The sequence below is a fragment of the Eumetopias jubatus genome, unplaced genomic scaffold, assembly GCF_037043125.1.
Source record: "Eumetopias jubatus isolate StellerSeaLion01/CBP00866 unplaced genomic scaffold, mEumJub1_p1.0 scaffold_15, whole genome shotgun sequence".
In the NCBI taxonomy this organism is placed as follows: Eukaryota; Metazoa; Chordata; class Mammalia; order Carnivora; family Otariidae; genus Eumetopias; species Eumetopias jubatus.
In genome coordinates this window covers 30219813-30242026 of record NW_028274821.1, presented here as the reverse complement: position 1 = coordinate 30242026, position 22214 = coordinate 30219813, and the positions used below count along the sequence as shown (strand labels likewise).

Below are 22214 nucleotides of genomic sequence, written 5' to 3'. Positions count from 1 at the left end.
ATACTTTTCTGGCATGCTTTATATAATTAACTCACATGTGTTCACTGAAGAGTATTGTACAATTGATCCTTGGACAATACGGGTTTGAATGGCATGGGTCCCCTTATGTGCAGATTTTTTTCAGTAAATATAGTAGAGTACTGTATTTTTTCTTCCTTATCATTTTCTTAATAACTTTTTTCTCTAGCTTACTTTAGCATAAGAACGCAGTATTAATACATATAATATACAAAATATGTATTAATTGGCTATGTTATTGATAAGGCTTCTGGTCAACATTAGCAGTTAAGGTTTTGAGGGAGCCAAATGTTATATGCAGGTTTTCGAACTTCCACCTTGTTCAAGGGTCAACTGTATTCAGAGCTATACAGAATGTGAAGAAATGACTTGCAAAGAGGGTCAATTTCACTTTTAAAAACTATTCTTTGAGTGTCAAATTTCACACTCCATCTCATTTACTCCTCATACAGTCATGAGGAAGGTACTAGTTTCATTTACAGATGTTTTTTAAAGCTGGATTTTTAAAAATAAATCAGCATTTTTCTGATTCATCATTATAAATTGATGTGCAAATCTACTGAACCTTTTTTCAAAACCAATAATCGTCTACTGCATCTTTATGTAGCTAAACAGAGGTTTGAGAGTTTCTAGCATGGAGACCATTTTTCAAAGTTACAGCTATGGTAGTGTATACTTACATCTATAAATTCTCTTTCCAAGTAGAAGAATTAGTATCATATAATAAGTCTTGATCATTGACATGTCTCTTTATGAAGTTCTTTGGTTTAATTCTTATTTTAAAGTTGTGGTTTGTTTAGGGGCGCCTGGGTGGCTCAGTTGGTTAAGTGGCTGCCTTCGGCTCAGGTCATGATCCCAGGTTCTTGGGATAGAGCCCCACTTGGGGCTCCCTGCTCAGCGGGGAGCCTGCTTCTCCTTCTTCCTCTGCCTGCCACTCCCCCTGGTTGTGCTCACTCTCTCTCTGTCAAATAAATAAAATCTTAAAAAAAAAGTTTTGGCTTGTTTTGCCTCTTGTAAATTTTGTGAAATAGTTTTCTTTTCTTATCCTTGAAATTTATATATTGCCCCACATATTCCTTTCACTTAATCTACTAAACTGGAGAAAATTCTTAGAATCTCCAAATAATAGTAAAAATGTTGTCATATAGTTTTAAAGTCCTGATACAGAAAAAAAAGACAATATTATTAAGCCTATTAATCATCACACTTCTGCTCCATGAAAGCCACACAAATATTGGCAGTAAGGACAAAGATCATTCAAAAAGAGCCAGAGAGGTTATATTTAGGAAATAATTTTTCTTACTTTGGCATGTGCACATTTGACAATACCAGTGTTTCGGCGCACCTGGGTGGCTCTGTCGGTTAAGCCTCTGACTCTTGATCGCAGCTCAGGTCTTGATCTTAGGGTCATGAGTTCAAAATAAAGAAAAGAAAATATGAGTGCTTAAACTAAGTTATTTATAATATTCATTCACTTTATGAGTTTTAATTAAGAGAAATTTGAAATGTATTGCTTAATATAGATTTAGTGTTATAAGATCAGATATTTCCACAGCAGTGCTTGCAGATGTCAGAAGCACTCCATCGTAGGTCAGCAAGGGAGCTGCCGACCATCAGGGGGTCTGCTATTGTTTTACTCATGTTAAACTTAAAAAAAAATGATTGTAACCTTCAAGAATGGGCTAATCCATAGAGACAGAAAGCAGATTAGCAGTTCCCGAGGCCTGGGGAGAAAGGGGGAATGAGGAGTAGCTGCTTCATGAGTACAGGGTTTCCTTTTGGAGTGATGAGAATGTTCTGGAGCTAATAGGGGTGATGGCTGCACGGCATCGTGAATGTACTAAATGCCACTGAATTTTCACTGTCACGTGGTTGAAACAGTAAAGTTTATGTTATATGTATTTTACTACAATAAAAAAGTAACCTTACTACAAAATAATTTTAAGTTACATACAAGCACAAGAAGGAGATAAACATCACCAGCAATCCCACTACCCAGATGGAACCAGTGTTGCCATTTTGGTGACTACCGTCCTAGCTGTGTTCCTATACATGTAATTATAGGAACAGAAGTTGCTATAACTTCTGTCTTAGTTAAGTAACATAAAACAGAAAGACAGGAATTCTCTGGAGAGAATTCTGTACATGGGCAGAAATGCAGCTGGGCCTCAGAAAAGGGCCAAGGCCTCTGGGAGCTAAAGGATCTTTGAGAGGTCGGGCAGTATGCCCTGTTCTGATCTCTTCTCTGTGGGCTCTGTGGGTCAGATTTCGTCTTTTCTTAATTATCTTACTTCATTTCTCCATCCTCATGGCAGATTGCTACCCCAAAACTCCTCAATGTACCTGCTGACATGTCAGCTATCCACAAATGGGCTGATTCTCTCAGACCCAATTCCAAATTCTGCTCATGTTTTTTTGGTCACCTTTAGCCAGGGGATTCAGGTCAGACAATATAAACAAGAACTAATTCAGATCATTTGCTCTGAAAAATTTTGAGACAGAAAGATATCATCTGCTTTAGCTATTGTCCAAGGCATGAAAAATCATAATAATAACAGTTTCTTCTAGAGGAACTTTAACAACATAGTACATATTCAGTTGAAAACAATTTTCTACATTAGTAGATATGTCACAACCAATGGCAAAAGTAGATGTGATTTTATTAATTAATTAATTAATTAAAAAGTTGATGTATACTATATTTCAGTGAAGTCATCAATTTGGCACTTCAGATGGAATGCTCTGGAATTATTTTTTCTTAATTTATTCTCTGATTGAAGGTCAGGCAGCACTTAGGATGCACGTTCATAGGAGAGTTTTTTTTGATGAGGATTTTAAGTAAGTATTCTTTTTTTTTAAGATTTTATTTATTTATTGGGGAGAGAGAGAGCATGAGTGGGAAGGAGGGGCAGATGGAGAAGGAGAAGCGGACTCCCGGTGAGCAGGGCTTGATTCCAGGACCCCAAGATCATGACTTGAGCCATAGGCAGATGCTTAACCAACTGAGCCACCCAGGTGCCCTAAGCAAGTATTCTTTTTAACTGAAAAGGGTAATTTGGGGTTTTGTTAAAAGTAGTTTCATTGGAGTATAATTTACATTCTACAAAATCCTCCTATTGTAAATGTACAATTCAGTTTAATAAGTTTATGAAGTTGTGCATCCATCACTACAATCTCATTTTAGAGCTTTCTCTTCACCCACAGCAGACCCCTCTGCCTAATTGGAGTCAATCCCATTTCCACCTTTAGCCCAAGGCAACCACTAATTTATTTTCAGTTTCCATGAATTTGTAAAAAGGACAATTTTATAAAAATTTTTATAGACTTTGTGGAGCCCTCAATATCATCATCTACAAATAATGTCCAATTTAATGAGTGAGAGATAATAATTTCTTTTTTTTTAAAGATTTTATTTATTTATTTGAGAGAGAGAGAATGAGAGATAGAGAGCACGAGAGGGAAGAGGGTCAGAGGGAGAAGCAGACTCCCCGCCGAGCAGGGAGCCCGATGCGGGACTCGATCCCGGGACTCCAGGATCATGACCTGAGCCGAAGGCAGTCAATTAACCAACTGAGCCACCCAGGCGCCCGAGATAATAATTTCTTATTTGATCTTCATTAGAATATGTAATTCATTCACTAGCCCGTTTTTTTTCTACTATACATTCAAAATTATACATGCAAATAGTTAAAGTATGTAATTATGTATTTATAGGGAGTGATCTCATTTTTAAGTCCTCCTGAATTATCTCCCATCAGCTGCTGCTCCTGCCCCTATCAGCTCTGTCCTTTTTTCTGCCAGTCACCATCTGAAACTCATGGGCTCTAGAATAGGATGCTGCTTTGTCCACACAGGCCCAGGGAGCATGAATGAGGAGCCAGCCAGACTTTCCTTTCTGCCTTGTTCCATATTGTTCATATGACTACTACCCATGCTTCTGAGGATACACCATGCTCACTGAATGTTTGGAATTATCACATAGGAGAGGAAAAATTCAGAAGTATACACTGAAAAGTCTTCCTGAAGTCCTAGATATAAGTGCCGAAGGAGCTAAACTTTCCACAGGGACTCCTCCTCTTTCCTGTTTGAATCTCTTTCTTCTCTGTTAAAGTATCTCCTTCTAAACCCTGTCAAACATAGATGTCCCCCACCCCTGCCACTTTCCAAGAAACTCTAGGCCCAGCACATAAGGATTGGTCTTACTGGAGATCCACACCTCTCTCTCAGCAGTCTAAGTGCTCAAGTATGAGTTATTTCATCCAGATTGGAATTATACTCCAGAGAAGAGGGCCTGAGAACCAAAGTTGGTGGTGGCTCTCCAAGTGTCAGAACAGGTGGGCATGGGTGTGAGGGAAGACTGGTGCTCCAATCTCAGGAAGAGTGTCAGTATCTGTGGGTCACTTAAAATCCAGTTCTCTTGATAGCTCTCCTCCAGTGGAAGTTGAACATATCTTTTATTCTCTGGACTGTTCAGGCTAACTAATGAATAAAATACACAAATACATTATCATATTCATCATACCATCTCCCAAGGACCAATTTTAATTCTCAGAAGTAGTGCAGTAAACCCTTGAGGAGGAAGAGAAGTATTTTCCTGCTGACTCATAATTTATAAGCCACTTCTCAATCAATAAAATCTGTCCTGTGCATTATTTACTGCACAGATATAATATAAACAGTATTGGTTCTTTTCCCTCATCCCCCCTTCTCCACTCTCTGCTTTCAAATTATGACCTCTCAGGTCTTCTAGGAAGACAAAGAAAACCTATCGTTAGCTCATAAACTATACCTTTTACGCCTGCTCCCTTAGCTGTATTCGACTTAGCTGAGGCTGTAAAATCAGTACTCGTAAGTTCTTGACTAAATTCTTGGCCAAGGTCATACTCTGTCTAGGGAGGATGAGAGGCTATGAATTCATTCTTCTAGTTATAAGCACATAAATTATTATATGCTCTTAATCTACATGAATTTTACTTACTTTATTTACTAAGCAACTCATGGATATAGTGGTATTTTGTTAGTCCTGCCCAAGGATGGTTTCCAGCTATCACCAACAGTATCTGTTGATAAGATAAAGCTGAGTTTATTGCTTGGCTTGGTAAGAACCACACCTCCTCAGGGTCTCAAAAAGGGGACAGTCAGGCCAGAATTTATTGAGAATTTGAAGTTTGTCTTAAGATAGGTCTTTCAATACAGGGATTTGATTAGAATTGGGATTGGTGGAAACAACAAGGAATGGGTTGAGGCTAGGGCTTCAAAGAATTGTAGGGCACAAACTACCTGTTGATGTCTTCCATTGGAGACTTTCTTTTGGGAAGTTCTGTGATGAACTCTCAGAGCTTGCTGGGGAAAGCAACTCCTAGAAAAATAATAAAGACGGAGGAATAAAAAAAAAAATTATGTAATGTAGAGAATAAGGTAGTGAAGTAGTTTCAGTTCTCAGTGTCCAGGATAGGTGGGATGTAGATGGTTTTGGTTCTTAGTCCCTTTCCAATCTCTCCAAGTGAGTTAAACTGTTGAAACAGACAAATTCCCAAATGCATGATGGCTCAACTATGGAAGAACTTTACTTTTCACTCAGGTTAAGTCCAAAATAAGTGTTCCTGATCAATATATGGTTTTCCTCCTTGGGGAAAGAAGGACTCCAGTTTTTTAGAAACTGAGCTCCATTATCTCTTAAGGCAATGACCCCCACATTTGAGCAGTCACCAGAATCACCTGGAGGTTTTGCTAAACCATAGGTTGCTGGGTCTTATCCCTAAAGTTTCTTGTCACATGACCCCACCGAGATACACAGAGAGCTAGGAAATCTTATCCATTTGACTGAAAAAGAATTTTTGTAGAAAATGAACCTTAGTGGACAACTATCCAATTCTCTCTAGCCTATCATGTAACTACCAAAACTCCAAGAACACCCATCTTCCCACACATAGAGCACTCTCAATTCCTCCCAAGACCCAACCAATTCACTACATCCAGGTGGTACACAGTCCTCTTGACAAAACCCAAAAGTGACTCCTCATGTTTTATAGCCTATAAAGCAAAAAGTTGTCTGCTCTACAATATATAATGGTGGACCAGGGACAGGATAAAATGCCCATTCAGACAAGAAAAATGGAGAAACACAGCAGTCATAGCAATTTGTCCATAGCAATGACAAAATCCTGCAGGGCAGGCATTGATAGTGGTGGGAGAGCAGTTAATTTACTGGATTCCAAGCATGTTGTCTAGAAAGAACTCCCTTTGGCCATAATCTCTGTGACCCTTGTGGTCATGAATTCATTGTGACACTTAATAGGCTTCTGATCTATTTGCATCTAGGCATTTCAATGTGCTTATAACTGCACCCAGGGCAGAATTCTGAAGCCTAAATCTATTTCTCCACTTCTTTGCCCCCTATTGCTCTCTTAATGGGGACTACATTGAGTCCTTTTGAAACAGTAGATGAGAATGCTGCATTCTATTTTTTTAAGATTTTATTTATTTACCTATTTGAGAAAGAGAGAGTGAGTGAGAGAGAGAGAGAGAGAGAGCACAAGTGGGGGGGGGTTAGGTGGATGAATAAGCAGACTCCCTGCTGAGCCTGGGATCATGACCTCAGCGAAGGCAGACACTTAACCAAATGAGCCACCCAGGTGCCCCATAATGCTGCATTCTTGATGGATTGTTGCTTTAGGTACAAGTTTTGGTACCAAAGACGTCTTTCAGTCTTGTCTCTTACTGTTGGGGTCTTGTAGTCAGTTTCTGCAAGCCTTAGAAGTCCCAAATGTTTGGATTTTCTCTATTACCTTCCATTTCTGCTTACAAGCTGGCCAGTTCTTCCCAGACATCCATTTTTTTTTTTTATAATAACTTGCTGAAAACAGAAAGTAAATGTCAGCATACACTATCATGACAAATCTTACCAACCATTTCCACTAAAGCTATTGACTCATAGACTCTGGTCTTTCCAACTCATCAGTTAGACAGCTTTGCCAAATGTCTTGTGGCTGCATGAACTGAATCTGTGAATAGCTTTTGATATTACCTTCTTTAACTGCTTCCCCTGATCACTAACTGAGCTTCACATATTTTAGATTTTTGTCCTATCAATATCCTATTGCTAATACTAATCTCTGTATTAGTTAAGGTAAATCTGGCTGCTATAACAAATGAACCAAAAAATTTAATAGCTCAGTCATGATAGATGCTTATTTCTCATTCATGTACAGTTCCACGAGATTCTTAATTGCTGGCAGCTTCCATCATTGTAGTGATAGAGCCTGACTGGAGCTCTGCTATCTCCTAGGGCTTCAGTGTCCTTGGTTTGATTCTCTGCATCTAGCTTACAGTCAGAAGAGATTGTGGGTTAGGCATATCCTCTTCCTAACATTGCTGGTCTGGAAACAACACACATCACTTCTGCTCACATTTTATTATTGAGAACAAGTCACATGGCCATACCTAGGTGTAAGGAATGACAAAACATTAGTCACTACCTGAGTAATCCCTCTGTGGCAAAACTCTACACTGTGGAAGGGAAGCACAAATCTGTGGTGGCCATCTAGTTGTGTGTCATACCAGCAGCCCTAACATTAGAACCATTCAGTCAAAATCTAACTTGGATATAGGTATTCTACCAGTTAAAATGGCTTTGAACTGTTAGTAATATATTTAGGAAATAAGAGTGACTTTAACAAGATCAGAGTTTATTTCTCTCTCACATAAAACATGCAGAACTGGGCAGTCTTCCTAGATGTGGCTGGCTGTTCCATCAAGTCATCAAAAACTCAGATTCCTTCTACCTTTCTGCTTTACCATCCTTAGCTCTTAGCTTCTGTTTTTCAAAATGGCTACTAGATCTCTAGATATCACATTCACATTTCAGGCTTGAAGAGGGAAGAAGGATAAAAATACAAAAGAGTCTATTTTTTAAAGAAGTTTCCTGAGATTCCACTTAACAACATTGGTTGATATCTCATTGACAATGACCATATCTAATTTCAAGGAATGATGGTAGATATAGAATTTTAACTAGACACAATGATACACTGAAAATATAGGCATTTTGTCATGAAGAAAGAAGGGGAGGTCAAAATGGAGTAGTACACGTGAGAGCCTCGCCCTTGGCGAATTGTGGATGATTGTGGTGGGGTCTTGACGATGGTACCATAGGTGGTGGTATCTTTCAAGCAATCAAAGGTTTCTGCAATTCTCCAGTGGGAGTAAACCACAGACTGTGAGGGAGTTTGACAGGCATTAAAACCAGGGCTCTGCAGTTGGGAGGTAGCTTTGCAGTTTGGGGAGGATTATTTTCCATGATTGCAGTATGGTTCAAGTTAGAGGGAAAGAAGATCCCTGGAACTCCATCACAAGTGGTGCCTTAACAGGAGCCATTCTGGCAGCAAGAAATGGACCAGTGGTCATGGTTGGGTCAGCTGCAATGGGTGACATTCTCCTAGCTTTAATTGAAGGTGCTCGTATCTTGTTGACAAGATTTGTCTCTGCACAATTTCCCAGTGGCCCTCAGTTTGCCGAAGACCCCTTTCAATTGCCTTCAGCCCAGTTACCATCCTCACCTTGTGGAGACTATTGACAATATCAATAGGACTTTTTTCCCAAGGTTTTTTAGACAAATGAGCTATAGTTCAAGAAGGAATTTCAGAAGGTAAGCTACAGTCTGTTTTTAAAACCACAGGTGGGACAGCTATGGCCAAATAGGCTTTGAATAGACACTTATCTCCTTTTTCTATTTAAAGGAACATGGAAGATGGGACACCTGGGTGGTTCAGTGGGTTAAGCCTCTGCCTTCAGCTCAGGTCATCATCCTGGGGTCCTGGGATCGAGCCCCACGCCAGGCTCCCTGTTCTGCATTGGGCCTGCTTCTCCCTCTCCCTCTCCCTGCCGCCCCCCCTGCTTGTGCTCTCTCTCTCTGTCAAATAAATAAAAATCTTAAAAAAGCTTATAAAAAAAATAAAGGAACATGGAGGAGAGGGGAAACAGATGTTAAAGGATAATAAATTTATTTATTCACATCTGGATTGCATTTGTGATAAAAATAAATGTCTAATATCTTTAAAAGAAAATCCAATAAATGCTTAGAAGATGAAGGACCAAAGGGCAAACAACAATGAAACGTGACCCTCATTTCCTTGGGGACTTCTCTGCCTGGTTTTGTGTATTCTATCAGTCAAACAATAAAAAACTCCTGGAAAAAAAAAAGAAAGAAGGGGAGAATAGATATTTGGGTAGTCGGATAGTGCCATAGTGTCGTTCTAAATATAGAAAGGAGGAACATGTAGCTTCTTGTTACATATCACGGTAATAATGGTTCAAGATGTTACATTGGGTACTTTATTCCCTCTGGTTAACCAAATGAATAGGGTAAGTGTAAAAACTACAAATATTTTTAGTGTGTGTCCTTTTCCAAGAGTCAAATTCCAATTTATAATGTCTAAATTATTAACAATTAACATCCCTATTTGTGTGCTGAACAAATTTCCTATACTTCAATCTGGTGTTTCCCCAACCACACCACACATATTCACTTGTGAAGTGTGTCAGTTAATTAACATGTGTTAATTTAATCTCTACAATGTGCTCTACAACTTGAAAGTTGCTGGAGAAAATGAAAAAAAGACACAGGACACAAGGACCTTGAATTCAGGGACTACTAAGTTGAATATATAAGCTCAAATAATATTCTAATACATATCAAAAGACTTACGAGTTTTGCAGACTTTCAGATCTATCAAATCTACTCAGAAAATGCAACCTGAGGAAATTATCATGGGCACATGGAAAGAATTAACTATAAGCATGGTCATTAAAGTATTGATTATAAAAACAGCAAACTAAAAAATAGCATTTTCAATAACAGGGATTGCTCCAGAAATTATGGTGCTCCCATGCAACTGAATACAATGTTATCTAGATGACTGTGAAAGAATACTTCAACATATAATGCACATTCATGATTTATTGTTAGGTAGAAAACATACATCTTACTGAAAAATATGTACTTTTTGCATTGTCAGTGTTGTCTATAAGCTATCTCCCTCTTCTCTGAGAACTGTCCTTCAGATCACAGAGACCCCAGTCCACCATTTTACCAGTGACTTGTGTCAGCTGATTGGATCTCCTGGTCCAAGCTGGGCAACCAAATTCTGCCTTTTAGTAATTTGAAATTGAGATTTTCAAATGCCAGTCTGTTTCTGTTGGTGACTTGAAAACAGCACGAATAACTCAGGTGCTGGTTTACAGTGATGTACATTTAACCATACATATGTGGAAGCAAAGAAGTGTATCTATAAAGAGAAAAGAATGAAGCACATCTATAACGAGGGGAACTGAGGCCAGAAACTGTGTGTTTTCAGAAGGTTCTGAATACCAATTCCAGGTTCTAACCCTGACTTTGGAGTCCATTAGATACCCTGTTTCCTTTTAATAATTCTCTTTGTTCTCTAAGCTGGTCTGACAGGCTTACTGTTACTTGCAACCCACATCAGCTCTCCTATTCAAAACCGAGAGTAATTTCTAAGAATATTAGGAATACCATCATTGCTTATTAGGAGGTATCTGGGCATTTGTGACAGTATATAGGGCAAATTGATGCTAAAAATTGTTTCCTTATATGCTTGACTTGATGAAACTCTCATGGGCAAGGTTCTTGAAAACATCTTGGGGAATGAATGCTCTTTTGGATGAAAAATGTACCTGGTTTGTGCAGATATTTTCCTATTGTTAGAGCTTAAAAATCCCTTTGAAATATTGTGGGAAACCATTTCCTCCCTAGATTTGTCTTTGTAAGAGGACTTTTTGGAACTCAAGTTTGAGTCTGTTGCCAAACAGAACATTGAGGAAATTATTTTGGAGAATTTTTATGGTAAAATATCTTCCTGTTACCCTCAAAACAAGTGATCAGACATTTTTTTCCTATTTCATCTACATCTATTTGCAAAGCTATTTTATTTGTACTTTTATCTGTGAAGACATCATTTAAAAGGACTTTATGTTATGCTCAGTCTCCCACAATAACTAGAATAGAAGATTTTGTAGCAATCAAGCTGCTTGAAATGCTCTTATTGATATGTTTTCAAAGTGAAAAAATATTGCTTTGTTTTACTCAGGTTTTAATTTATCTTGAAACTTTAAAATACATTTTAAAAAGAGTCAGGTTTGAAAAGACCTCAAATAGAGTCACTTGTGCTAAGTCCCACATCACCAAACTGAGACTTAATACCTAACTTAATTATCGTTTCAACCTCTCCTGGGAGTGGAATTTTAAATCAATCTGGAATTATCTGGTTAGCACTAGTGAGATAATCTTTCTGATAGGCCCTTGCTATCTTCTAAAGGAAGGTGACCTTGTCACAAAAAATCCATTCTTGGCTACTAACTTTCTTGTCCTTCCCCCCTTCTGCTTAGAAGTCATTTTGTACAACTCCTTGGAGCTCCCTTCTATCTGCTAGATGGAATGCCGCCTGATTCATGAATCACTGAATAAAACCAACAAGATCTTTAAAATTTACTCAGATGAATTTTGTTTGTTTAACAATATTGGTGGCAGTGGTGGGATCTGAGGGAAACTTCTGTTGGCTTTAGGGACAATGAGAAACACAGGCACTGGTACCCACAAACCCTTTGCATTCTCTTTCTTTCTTTCTTTCTTTCTTTCTTTCTTTCTTTCTTTCTTTCTTTCTTTCTTTCTTAAGATTTTATTTATTTATTTTAGAGAGAGAGACAGAGACAGAGAGCTTGCATGTGAGATCATGAGTGGGGGAGGGACAGAAGGAGAGGAAGAGAGAGAATCCCAAGCAGACTCCCCGCTGAGCATGGAGCCTGCCTCTGGGCTCATCTCACAACCCATGAGATCATGATCTGAGCTGAAATCAAGAGTAGGACGCTTAACTGACTGTGCTACCCAGACACCCCTGAATTCTCTGTCTTTTTGCCATTTCTGAGGATCATAAGTAAGTTCCTCTCCATTCTGAAATTCACTTTCTTTCTGTCAAGCTCACAATCTAATCGGCTTTCCAGTCCAGGTCTTAGCATGTCAGCTTGAGCTGGCAGATGGTTCCACCTGGAACCCGAGTCTCTAGCCCTTGGTTAAGACTGTAGTTCTGCATTTGATTGGAACCTTCAGCTCTTGGTTCAGTTCCAAGATTCCACATTGGTTTTTCAATCTGCAGTCCTCATTTGTTTGGATTTGCTGGTTCAGTACTTTCTCCAGTCCCTAGTTCCACATTGACAATAGCTGGTGATATACTCATGGCCTCTACTGGCCAGTCCACAGTAACATCTCTTTGTTTACTGCTGATGTGTTGATGTGCACATGTTTATCTTGTTTTGTGTAAATAAAATTAGTGGGCATGGGTCAAGACTTAAAAGCTATTAAAATGCTAACCACTTAACTCAAAGACTTCTGTGTTAAGATAACTTGGTCATGGACTGCGTTAAATTGACACTAAGTCACCTGCTAACCTCAAGAAAATTTCCATGCAGTGAGGCACACTGTAAAACACCACACAATCCCCAACTCAGTGGCATGCTCCTCTTAGGCATTAATTTGGCTCTGAGAGACTCAAGGCTTAGCTAAAGAAATGGGACCCTTGGTTCCAAAGAGTTGAGCATGCCACCTTCCAGCACAACTGTTTATTTTATATCTAAGAATTATGGTCCTGGAAGCTGTAGATATCTACAAAAATGGCAAAACCTTACTAAAATTTGTGTCCTGAGAACTTAGCTTGGTAACTGTCAGGTTGGGGGCCCCAATATATGGCTGGACAGAAATATGGGTTAAACTCCATTTGTAGCTAGGGTCCTGGCAGCCCTCAATCTAAAATTACAATGGCCAGTATGAGAAATTATTCAATTAGACAAGATCATTCATTTAAGGAGTGAACTTCAAAGCAAGGGCTCCCAAATCAACAAATAGAATGGGACACCTATTTTCATTGGCATGCAGAAGCCTCCAAAGCCTTCAAAATTCCAAAATAGCTTTATTGAAAGTTTCATTGCAAATGGTTAATGAAAAGTTAAAGATACAAAAAGTACCTAAAATAAGACTATAAGACTGACATTAACTCCTACAGTTCCCTTCTTTCTTCCTTTTTTTAAAAGTACTATTCTAGTAATGCTGAGTTGTCTTTCCACTCTGAAGACACTACAAGACATAAAAGTCCACCAAGTCAGTGGCCCTACAGAAGCCTCCATATCTATCCTTGAAGGAGGACCCCGTAGGGCCCCTCCTTGGATTGATGGTATTCTTGAGGGATTTTCTGATACACTATGATAGTCCTTTAAACAGCCAAGAGGAAATTAAAATTAATGGAAAACTTTGCCAAATTTTGATAGATATCAGAGCCTGCAGATGAGATCCTGAGAAAACTGGCAGAAGCCAATCAAGAGTAAAGGGAGAAGGGGGAAGATGGTGGTAGAGTAGGAGGACCCTAGGCTTGCTTGGTGTCACAAATACAACTAGATAACTACCAAATCATCCTAAAGACTCCAGAAATCAACCTGAAGCCTGGCAAAACAAACTCCACAACTAAAGCTAGAGAAGAGGCCACATCAAAGAAGGTAGGAAGTGCAGAGACCTGGTTTAGGGGAGAAATGGATCATGGGTGCTGGAGAAGGGAGGGAGCCATGGTCACAGAGAAGGGTGAGAAAGAGGAGCACAGAGGGGGACACACAAGGAGAATGTTATTGGCTTGGAAAGTGAGAGGGGCTGAATTTTGAAAGTTCTTGCAACCAGAGAGTCTTAAAGCCTGAAGTTGCTAACACTAAGCCCCACTCCCTGCACTCTTGTGGAATTGCCCTTCTCAGTCAAGCTTACCTCAGTCCTGGGACAGTGGGTACCCTCCCCTAGAAGACCAGCACAAAAACCTACCGCTACCATGTCTCCTGACCAGAAAGTTTTACATGGCCTTGGTTCCCTCATTTCACAAGGTGACCAGAAGACACATAGTTAAAACTTGTAATTTTCAGGCCATGAACTAAACACTGCCCACGGAAGGCCAGGAGAGTTTCCACATGACTGGCCTGAAGGCTAGAATAGCCAGAACACAACAGCAGACTGCATGCAGCACACACTGGAGACACCCCCTAATGTGCTAAGCTCTGACCACTTCTTCATAAGGCCATTACATTCAGGAGCAGGAGACATAACTGGCTTCTCTAACACACAGATGCAGACAAAGACTTAGACAAAATAATAAGACAGAGGAATATATCCCAAATCAAAGAATGAGATAAGACCATAGCCAGAGATTAAGCAAAACTGTATAAATAATATGCCTGATGGAGAATTTAAAGCAATGATCATAACAATACTCACTGGACTTGAGAAAAGCATAGAATACAATGAGACCCTTACAACAGAGATAAATGACTTAAAAAAGAAACAGATGAAGAGTGCACTAAATGAGATTAGAAACACACTTGATGCAATAAACAGCATAAACAGGACGAAGAGGAATGTATTAATGTCCTAGAAGATAAAGTAATGGAAAACAATGAAGCTGAACAAAATAGAGAAAGAATTATGCAAAACAAGAATAGATTTAGGGAACTCAGGGACTCCATCATAGTAACATTCTGGCGTCCCAAAAGAAGAGAGAGAAAAAGAGGCAGAAAACTTATCTGAATTAATAGCTGAAAACTTCCCTAATCTGGAGAAAGAAACAAATATCCAGATCCAGGAGGTATAGAGAATCCCCAACAAAATCAGCAAAAATAGATCCACACCAAGATATATTATAATTAAGCTGGCAAAATATAGCAATGAGGAAATAATCTTAAAAACAGCAAGACAAAAGAAGACAGTTACTTATAAGGGAAAACCCATAAGGCTATCAACAGATTTTTCAGCAGAAACTCTCCAAACCAGAATGGACTGGCATGATATATTCAAAATACTGAGTGGGAAAAACCTGCAGCCAACAATACTCTATCCAGCAAGGCAAAAATTCAAAATAGAAGGAGAAATAAAGAGTTTCACAGACAAAAACTAAAGGAGTACATCACCACGAAATCAGCCCTGCAAGAAATACTCTGTGAGTGGAAAAAAAGACCAAAAGTGACAATATGAGGGTAAGACACACAAAAGCAGTAAAAATGAATATTTCTATTAAAAATCAGTCAAGGAACTCACAAAATAAAGGATACAAAGTATGACAACATATACCTAAAATGTGGGGGGGACAGGAGTAAAAAATAGGTTCAAACTTACGTGACCATCAACTTAAGACAGACTGGTATATGAAGAAGATGTTATATACAAACCTAATGGTAACCACAAATCTGAAACTATTAGTAAATATGCAAAGAATAAAGAGAAAGAAATCCAAATATATCACTAAAGAAAACCCGCAAATCATAAAAGAGAGAAAGATAAGAAAGGATCAGAGAATATCTCCAGAAGAACCCACAAGTCATAAAATGGCAATAAACACATATCAATAATTACTTTGAATGGAAAAGGACTGAATGCTCCAATCAAAATATATCGGGCATCATAATGGGTAAAAAACCAGTACCCACCTATATGTTGCCTATAAGAGACTCATTTTAGACCTAAAGACACATGTATATTGAGACTGAGGGGATGGAAAAACATTTATCATGCAAATGGATTTCAGTGAAAAGCCAGAGTAGCAATACTTATATCAGACAAACCAGTCTTTGAAACAAAGTCTGTAACAAGAGACAAAGGTGGACACTATATAATAATAAAGGAAACAATCGAACAAAAAGATATAATAATTGTAAATATTTATACACCCAACATGAGAGCACCCAAATACATGAAACAGTTTATAACAAACATAAAGGAACTAATTGATAATAACACAATAATAGGATACTTCGACACCCCACTTACATCAATGGACAGATCATCTAAACAGAAAATCAACAAGGAAACATGGCTTTGAATGACACACTGGACCGGATGGGCTTAACAGATATATTCAGAACATTCCATCCAAACTTAGCAGGATGCACATTCTTTTCAAGTGCACACAAAACTTCTTCCAGAATAGATGACATATTAGGTCACAAAACAGGGCTCAACAAATTGGAGAAAATCAAAGTGGTACCGTTCACCTTTTCTGACCACAAGAAAATCGGCAAATACACGGAGGCTAAATAATAGACTACTAAACAGTGAATGGGTCAGCCTGGAAATAAAAGGAGAAATAAAAAATACTTGGAAACAAATGAAAATGAAAACACAATGGTCAAAAATCTTTGGGATGCAGCAAAAGTAGTTCTAACAGGGACATATGTAGCAATACAGGCTTACCTCAAGAAGCAAGAAAAATTGAAAATAAATAACCTTACCTTACACCTAAAGGAGCTAGAAAAAGAAGAACTAAAGCCAACAAAAAGAAGGAAACAATAAAGATTAGAGGAGAAATAAATAATAAGAAACTAAAAAAAGAATAGAACCATTTAATTGAAACCAGGAGCTCGTTCTTTGAAAAAATCAATAAAATTGATAAACCTCTAGCCAGGTTTATCAAAAAGAGAAAGGATCCAAATAAATAAAATCAGAAATGAGAGAGGAGAAATAACAACAGACACCACAAAAATACAAACAATTATAAGAGATTATTATGAAAAAATATATACCAAAAAATTGGACAATCTAGAAGAAATGGGTAAATTCCTAGGAACATATAAATTACAAAATTGAAAGAGGAAGAAATAGAAAATCTGAACAGACTGATAACCAGCAAAGAAATTGAGTCAGTAATCAAAAAACTCTCAAAAAACAAATGTCCAGGACCAGATGGCTTCCCAGCCGAATTCTACCACACATTTAAAGAAGAGTTAATACCTCTTCTTTTTAAACTATTCCAAAAAATAGAAAAGGAAGGAAAACTTCCAAATTCATTCTATGAGGCCAGCATTACCCTGATACCAAAACCAGATAAAGATATCACAAAAAAGAGAAGTACAGGCCAATATCTCTGATGAACATAGATGCAAAAATCCTCAACAAAATACTAGCAAACCGAATCCAACAATACATTAAAAAAATCATTCACCACGATCAAGTGAGATTTATTCCTGGGTTGTGAGTATGGTTCAATCTTCACAAATTAATCAACATGATATATCACATTAACAGAATAAAGGATAAGAACCATACAATCATTTCAACAGATGCAGGAAAAGCATTTGACAAAGTACAGCATCTATTTATGATAAAAACCCTCAACAAAGTAGGTTTAGAGGGAACATACCTCAATAAAATAAAGGCCATATGGGGCACCTGGGTGGCTCAGCCGTTAAGCGTCTGCCTTCGGCTCAGGTCATGATCCCGGGGTCCTGGGATCAAGCCCCTCATTGGGCTCCCCACTCCATGGGAAGCCTGCTTCTCCCTCTCCCACTCCCCCTGCTTGTGTTCCCTCTCTTGCTGTCTCTCTCTGTCAAATAAAATCTTTAATAAATAAATAAATAAAATAAAGGCCATGTATGAAAAATCCACAGTGAACATCATCTGAAATGGGGAAAAACTGAAAGCTTTCCCTCTACAGTCAGGAAAAAGACAGGGATATTCACTCTTACCACTATTATTTAACACAGTACTAGAAGTCTTAGCTACAGCAATCAGACAGCAGAAAAAAAATTGAAGGCATCCAAATTGGCAAGGAAAAAGTAAAAGTTTCACTATTTGCAGATGACATGATACTATATATAGAAGACCTGAAAGACTCTACTAAAACTGCTAGAACTGATAAATTCAGTAAAGTTGCAGGATACAAAATCAATGTAGAGAAATCTGTTGCATTTCTATACACCAATAATGAAGCAGCAAAAAGAGAAATTAAGGAATCAATCCTATTTATAATGGCACCAAAAACGATAAGATACTCAGGAATAAACATAACCAAAGAGATGAAAGACCTCTCACTGATGAAAGAAATTGAAGATGACACAAAAAAATGGAAAGACATTCCATGCTTATGGATTGGAAGAACAAATATTGTCCTACACAAAGAAATCTACACATTCAATGCATCTCATCGACATACCAATAGCTTTTTTCACAGTACTAGAACAAATAATACCAAAATTTGTATGGAACCACAAAAGACCCCAAATAGCCAAGCAATCTTGAAAAAGAAAAGCAAAGCTGGAGGTATCACAATTCTAGACTTCAAGTTATATTACAAAGCTGTAGTAATCAAAACAGTATAGTACTGGCACAAAAATAGACACATATATCAATGGAACAGAATAGAAAACTCAGAAAGAACCCACAATTACATGATCAACTAATCTTCAGCAAGACAGAAATGAATATCCAATGGGAAAAAGACTGTCTCTTCAACAGATGGTGTTGGGAAAACTGGATAGCAACATGCAAAGGAATGAAACTGAACCATTCTTTTTCACCATACTTAAAATTAAACTGGATTAAATACCTAAATGTGAGACCCTAAAAACCCTAGAAGAAAGCATAGGCAGTAATTCCTCTGATGTCGGCCATAACAACTTCTTTCTACATATGTCTCCTGAGGCAAGGGAAACAAAAAGAAAATTAAACTATTGGGAGTACATTGAAATAAAAACTGTACATAGAAGGAAACAATCAACAAAACTAAAAGCAACCTATGGAATGGGAGAAGATATTTGCAATTGACATTTCTGATAAAAGGTTAGTATCCAAAATATATAAAGAACTAATAAAACTCAACACCCAAAAAACAAATAATTCAATAAAAAAATGGGCAGAAGACATGAATAGATATTTTCCAAAGGAGACATAGTGATGGCGAATAGACACAGGAAAAGATGCTCAACATCACTCATCATTAGGTAAATGCAAATCAAAACCACAAGGAGATTATCACCTCACACCAGTCAGAAAGGCTAAAATAAAAAACACAAGAAAGAACAGATATTGGTGAGGATGAGGAGAAAGGGGAACTTTCTTGCACTGTTGGTGGGAATGCAAACTGGTGCAGCAAGTCTGAAAAACAGTATGGAGGATCTTCAAAAAGTTAAAAATACAACTACCCTATGATCCAGCAATCTCACTACTAGGTATTTACCCAAAGGATACAAAACTACCAATTCAAAGGAATACACATACCCTGATGTTTATAGCAGCATTGTTTATAATAGCCAAATTATGGTAACAGAGCAAGTGTTCATCAATTGATGAATGGATAAAGAAGATGTGGTAAATATTACTCAGCCATAAAAAAGAATGATTTTGGAGAACCTGGGTGGCTCAGTCAGTTGAGTGTCTGCATTCAGCTCAGGTCATGATCCCAGGGTCCTGTTATCAAGCCCTGCCCTTCCCTGCTTGGCTGAGAGTCTGCTTCTCCCTCTCCCTGTGCCCTCCCCCCCCCCCACGCCCACACTAATGCTCGCTTGCTCTCTCAAATAAATAAATAAATAAATAATATATATATATATATATATTTTAAAGAATGATCTCTTGTCACTTGCAATGACATGGTTGGAGATAGAGAGTTTGATGCTAAGCAAAATAAGTCAGTTAAAGAAAAATGCCATCTGATTTCACTCACATGGAATTTAAGAAACAAAACAAATGAGCAAAGGGAAAAAAAAGAAAGAGAGAGAGGCAAACCAAGAAACAGACTTAACTATAGAGCACAACCTGATGGTTACCAGAGGGAAGGTAGGTGTGAGGATGGGCAAAATAGGTGATGGGGATGAAGGAGTGCACATGTTGTGATGAGCACCACGTGATGTATGGAAGTGCTGAATCACTATATTGCACACCTGAAACTAATATTACATTGTATATTAACTAATTAGAATTTAGTTACCAGAGTCAGCTCTCCTGAATCTCTGTCTTCAGTGCCCAGTAGAGAGGAAAATAAATTTTTACATTGTCCCTTCCTTTACTGCTTGTCCCAACAAAAACAGACAAGATAGTTGAAAGGATTTTTTTTCAAAGTAGATTTGTGGCCGAAATCACCTCAATTGGAAGAGCCTGATAGGACCTTTTTCTTTTTTTTGGTCTTCACTAGGCTAAATGCACACAGAGGCAAAGAAAACAAAAGAACTTCTGAAGCTTTTGTGTGTGAATGTTTTCACACACAGCTCTAAATCTAGAACACAAAATCCATGTATCCTTTTCATTCCCATCTTAGATAAAAATCTTCTCAAAGATATAAAGAAGTAAAGTGAGGATAATGCAGTTGGATGGGTAGATCAACGTATGATGTAATTTAAATTGCAACCCAATTTCTTGAGGAATTAAAAAATAATATTTTTATCTTTAAAAATCTTTGTAAAACTAGAAATGCAGTTCCAGAAACAGTTCAAATTCCACCTATCCTTTTTATCAATCCCCAAACCTCCCTATTTATCTTAAAAAAAAGAAAAACAAAACACAAAAACCCACCAATAACAAACAAACTTGTAAGTATTGTAAAATTTCTGGTCTTAGGAGACAAAAGTCCTTCTAAGAGAAACTTGCTTTCTTTCCCAGTTGTTTTGAGATACAAATGTTCTACCTGGTCTTCTCCAGGAACCCCTCTGGGTCATCTCTTTGAAATACAAACTTTAAGGAGGTAATTCTTATCAGAAGAAAAACAAAGGGGGTTGGGAATGTTATTTGAAACTTAGGCAAAAATCTTTTTTTTCCCTTAAAGATTTATTTATTTCAGAGAGAGAGGGAGATAGCTCACAAGCAGGGGGAGCGGGAGAGGGAGAAGCAGGCTCCCCGCTGAGCAGGGAGCCCGATGTGGGGCTCCATCCCAGGACCCTGGGATCATGACCCGAGCTGAAGGCAGACGCTTAATGACTGAGCCACCCAGGCGCCCTGAAACTTAGGCAAAAATCTTAGGGGTCTTCTCCACAAGTATTAGTAAAAAGCTTTAGCCATCTGAGCGGGTAACCTTAACTTATTCCATCTGACAAAAACAATCTGGAGCCAACTTCTTTTGTAACTTTAAACTAGTTACTAGTTTAAACTACTTTGTAATACTGTACCTCATTCATGGCTAAAATTTTAGAATGGGAGCTACTTGAAGAGTCTCAGTTTGTGTCTGTATGTATATGTGTGTCTATATACATATTCATGTGTGGTAGATGTGTGGTATTTTTCTACCTACAGATGGTATAGCCAAAATTAATTTGTAAAAGAACTCTATTTAATTGGCTTAAAAAAATTAATGATTCCCCAAATTCTGAGAAATATAGAAACCAACCCAAATGTTTTTCAACTTTATATAATCTGGGTTTAATTATTAGTAAATCAAAGTAGTTTTCAGTTTGTTGGTTTAATTAAAACAGGCATATATTTAGAGTAATCAGCATTAAATATAATACTTTTATTCTACCTAGGTTTAGTAAAAGCCAATTAAGTTCATGTTACATCTTTAAAAATTTGTCAGCAAGAAAAATACCTTGGTGTGATGGCTGACTTCTCAACTTTTCATGGGTGGTCTAAACATAATTGTTAAGAAAAAAGGATTTAAATAGAGTAGTAGGATAAGTGTTTCTAGGTGAACTCTTCAGCAATAATGATGTTTTATGGTATGTCTACTTAAATAGTTTAAAAAATTGTTTCGGTTATGTGAAACCTTAAAATTATCCTGAAAAAAGTTAAATGATGAATATTCATTAAATATCCAAATCATTTACAGATAAAATAAAATATTGAAACATTAATCACTGAACACAGTTGTATCCATTTTTGGTTTCCTTTTACAAAAGAAGTAAAGATATTTCGGTCTATTAGTAAACATGTTTTGTGCCACATTGGAAATATTACTATGAGGAAGAATATCCTTCTAGAAATTATAAAATGTATTTATAAATTTGCCAATCCACAGAATGCTAATGTAAGGACAGTACACAATTGCTTACTTCTTAGTTTTTACTAGGAATTAGGGATAGTAATGGTTGAATATTCTTTTTTTTAAAGTTTTTATTTTTATTTTTTAAATTTTTTATTATGTTATGTTAATCACCATACAATACATCATTAGTTTTTGATGTAGTGTTCCATGATTCATTGTTTGCATATAACACTCAGTGCTCCATGCAGTACGTGCCCTCCTTAATACCCATCACCAGGCTAAACCATCCCCCCACCACCCTCCCTTCTAGAACTTCTCAGAGTCCACAGTCTCCCATGGTTCGTCTCCCCCTCCAATTTCCCTTCATTTTCCCCTTCCTGCTATCTTCTTTATTTTTTTTTAACATAAAATGTATTATTT

General features: G+C 37.6%; 1 pseudogene; it reads left to right on the top strand.

Annotated features, from left to right (window-relative positions):
* Positions 1–8094: 8094 nt before the first annotated feature.
* On the top strand, positions 8095–8605 carry LOC114223318 (mitochondrial import inner membrane translocase subunit Tim17-A pseudogene; annotated as a pseudogene).
* Positions 8606–22214: the final 13609 nt, after the last annotated feature.